The sequence below is a fragment of the Limulus polyphemus genome, unplaced genomic scaffold (assembly GCF_000517525.1).
Source record: "Limulus polyphemus unplaced genomic scaffold, Limulus_polyphemus-2.1.2 Scaffold1625, whole genome shotgun sequence".
In the NCBI taxonomy this organism is placed as follows: Eukaryota; Metazoa; Arthropoda; class Merostomata; order Xiphosura; family Limulidae; genus Limulus; species Limulus polyphemus.
Genome location: NW_013667235.1, coordinates 116,108 through 120,479, shown reverse-complemented (window position 1 = coordinate 120,479; position 4,372 = coordinate 116,108). Strand labels below are relative to the sequence as shown.

At 30.3% G+C, this 4,372-nt stretch overlaps 1 protein-coding gene across 2 annotated transcripts in view; it reads left to right on the top strand.

Annotated features, from left to right (window-relative positions):
* LOC106464352 (ras-related protein Rac1) overlaps positions 1-4,372 on the top strand; it is a 35,318-nt gene that overhangs the window by 5,027 nt on the left and 25,919 nt on the right. The gene's annotated exons all lie outside the window — the stretch shown is intronic.

Below are 4,372 nucleotides of genomic sequence, written 5' to 3'. Positions count from 1 at the left end.
TAACGAAGTAAAGCAAACAATTCTCTCTTCTAGTTATGACTTTTGTACTCAGTTGCTACTTGTCATAGCTTGCTCAGCCTTAAGAAATTTCGTAGGTGAAGGATGTGAAATGAAATAATTTTTTTAGGTTTTATATATACATTTGAATAACCAAAAAATGATAAATTACTATATTGATACCATAGAACTCCATTATAATTTATGAAGCTTAGTAACTAAGCTGTATTTCAGTTTTAAAAAATGTGAAATTTCGAGCAGACTAAAGACACAATCTACCTCCTTGAAATCTTGGTTCAGAAAAAAGGAGATGATGTCCTAAAACTTTAAAATGGTAAGAAAGCCACTAGGGGACATTCTGAGCTTTTGATTGGTTATTCACATATCATATTTTGAACTTTATATATATTTATATATATAAGGGACATTTTCCACAATTGGAAGGAGGTGAGCGGGGCCACTGTGTTTCATTCAGGACATGAGTGATATCTCAGTGAATAGAAAAGATAGGAGGTCCTTATATTATATTTCAGCTTGTCAATATCAGTAATTTAAGTTCCTAATTCATACAAAACTATAGAATTTGTATTTTGACATCACAAACATCTAATTTGAACCAGTGCTGCATTCAACATACCACGTGACACACAAACATTGATATTTATGTGTTTTTAATATTTCCTTTTACATTAAGAAATTGAATAATATATAATACTAAGATTTGAGTTATAATCTACAGTTTGATGCCAAACTTAATGACATAAATTCATAAAATAGTGGTTCAATAAAGTTTTGAATGTGAGTCAACAAATGTGATAACATGGCCTGTGACCTGTGTGGAAATCCTATTTGCTCTGCCACTAGCAACAACACATTGCTTTGATGGCTAAAAAACCTTATCAACCAGAACACCAAGATCTTTTTCTTCCATAACACTGTTAAGGCTATTCCCATCAAATATTATACTCATAATATTGCATTTATTATAATTAAAGGCCATCTACAATTTTGCTGCATATGGAGATAAGGAATAATGATATTTTGTTACAAGTTTCCAAAAAGCAAAATTATCTGTTGTGAGTTGGGCAACTGAGTTACTTGGACACACTGATCAGATGTGGAAAATTTTTAAAGGTTAATTTTTAAATATTCAAGGTAAACATACTACTTATAGAAAGAAAAGGGGTAGCTACAAGTAAAAAACCAGGTTGGCTGACAAAGAGTTTAAGAAATACAATTAAAGAAAAGCATAAGAAATTTAAATTGACTGGCATTATAGGAGATTTAGAAGATTATAGTAGATCAAGAAAGTTGGTGACACTAGGAAATTAGGACATCAAAAAGGATGTATGAGAAAAGATTGGCTGAAAATGTAAAAATTAACAGTAAGGATTTTTTTAAATACATTAAGGGTAAACAAAATGTTAGGTTGGGGATAGGACTCTTGAGGGATAATAAAGGAAGGCTAGTATCTGATGATTATGAGATGGCCTGGTTATTAAATTTTACTTTTTCTATGGTTTTTACTAATGAAGATTTAAGCAGTATTCCACATCTTGATCAGCTTATATGATTGGAAATGAGATCAAACAAGATGGGTTTTAATTATAATATATATAGCCTATACATATAGTTGCAGAAAATAATTGGTATGCTATTCATGCTTTAAAACTTGAGTAATGCTTTCATCATAAAAATTGTTTATAGTAATTAACATTATACATAGTAAAAACTGGAATAAAAACTTAGATTGCTAGGCTTATAAAATTTAAACCTAGAAAATTCCAAAATATTTCCAAAAAGCACATCTGAAAATTAATATCTTCATCAGGATGAAAACAGACCATTCTTTAAGCTCAGTTGAAATTACTATAATGAAAAAAATATATAAATATATGGTTGACTGCTTAAATAGCATCGTATAGTAAGCCTTCAGCCCTACTGTATCTCAGTAGTTCCCATTGAAATTTAACTGTATAATCAATGTATAATTATGGCAATCCTGTTGAAGCTTGTGAGATGTTACATATATGTAAGGAATAGCTGGCTATTATATGTACACTCCTTAAGATCGGTAGTTCTACATAGATAAAATCTGTTTCTAGAAATACTATAGCCATAAAATAAGTAACTAAATACAAAATAAAAAACTTTCTTATAGAATTTTCAGTTTCTAAAATGGTAGCAGAACAAAAAATTATTTATGGCAGTCAGGCTGTATATTTAAGACTAGCACATATTGGAAAAATAACCAATTATTTGAATATGTCATAATGTAAATCATTAAACACAGGCACAAAAACAAAATAAATGTACAATTTATATATATTTTTTATATGTTGGAAACAACCAATCTTTAAACAGAATCATGTTGCATGAAAGTATTGTTATTCACATTCTATTTCTGATATATTTTTTGGGGTGTATTTGGTAAAGTTAAACAAACAGTTTCTGCTAATAATGCATTGCACAATCATGATGAAATTGAGTTACTACAACAGTTCATATTTTCTCATATATATGTTCTGGTCTTTAGTTATTTAGTCAGTTATTAAAAATTCATTTCCTTTGTTTAGCACTATTTGTCTAAAATGTTAGATTTCTTCATGACTTCAAAAACGGGTGAAAGAAATACTTTATTAGCTACATCTATGAATCTGGCTCAAGGTTTGTAATTAAGTATGTTTTATAATATTTAATTAATTATTATGGATTTTATATACTTGTTTGTTTAGGTTTGTTGTTTTTTAATTAGAATTTATTGTTAATAGACTCCCAATACATAAAATGGAAAGAGAAGTTTCGGACTGTCTTTTTTTAAAATTTGTCTCAGTTCATCTTGATCCACACAGTAAGCTTGTTGCTAGATTATTCTAAGGATTTATTTTAAGCTACTATATCTTGGGTACACACAGCTCTTGTTTCTGAATGAGGAAAATCTTTAAAAACTAAAATAGCAATATAAAAAATCAGTTGTTGAAGATTTGTTTAAACTTCTAACACTTGCAAAAAAAATCAGTATTTTGATATAGAAAGAATAAAAAGTACATTTCATGTGGATAGTACATTATAACTAAACATGCTTATATAATAGTGGAGAATTATAGGGTATTAATGTTACAAAAAATCAAGTTTCTATGCATTAAAGGTTTTTATTAGAAAATTGTGTGATGTTTCAGCTGCAGAATCAAGCTTTATATATATATATATATATATATATTTCAAGTGACACAAGCCACATGCACTGAATATCACCAGGGCAATTTTGACCTAGCACTAACTTCATTTGGAAGTATGTTCACATTGCAAGCTGCTCTGTCAGAATTTTCCAAAATGCCAAATTGCTTGTCCACATCATGCGAGTCATGACTAGTCTCATTACTCAAGAAAAGGGTTACTACTTTTATAGCTGCATGTGTCAAGTAGACAGACTTATGATGAAAAGTAATTAATCTAGTGTACTTGGCATAAACATCTTTAGACACACCCACACTAGACCTGAACAAGGGTGACTATGTAAGGACAGGATTATCATTTAACAAAGTTCATTAGTGGGTACATTCTCTTCACATAGAACATCTAAACAGTCAGGATGGTCAGTAAAGGATTGTTTGAAGTTAAGTACAAAGCTACACAATGGGCTATTTGTGCTTTGTTTACCACAGGTATAGAAGTCCAGTTTCTAGCATTGTAATTCTGCAGACATACCACTGTGCCACTGGGGGGTGGTCAGTAAAGACAGTCTAGTAAAGAATAGAACAAATACATGAAACTAATGATGATCAGAACATGGAGTGATGAAAGCAATAGTTCTGTTGAAAAGCTTTTTAGACATGAAATTTCAAAGTAATTTGAACAGGATTGGTTCATTGGACTAACCTTATATAGGAGAAGGAAATTTGACTATAATTCTGAATTTATTATGTATATCTATATCAGATGTGGCAAGATTTTAGTCATGTACAAGTTAGTTGTACTCAGAAAATCAGATGTGTTACAAACATATTTGTACTCAATATATGTCTGAATTGTTAACATCAGTCTTACTCAGACTATAAGTTGGAGTGCAAGATGGTGTTCATGTAAAGCATAAAAATACTTCTGTCCATTGTATAGTTTGCATATTGCATTTGCAAAACCTTTAAAACTTTGTAATGCATACCTATATTTTTTTAGTATCCCTGTATATTGTGTCTGGTATTTACTCTCCTCTGCCACATACTGTTGTTAAATCAGCAATATGGGGTAAAATGAATAGTTGGTAACTCTGACATCAAATCCATAATACCAAGTTAAATAGCACTGTGTAAAAGATTGTGGCATGTGCACTTTGACCCTTATCTGTGAACACACACACACACACATTCCCCCCCCC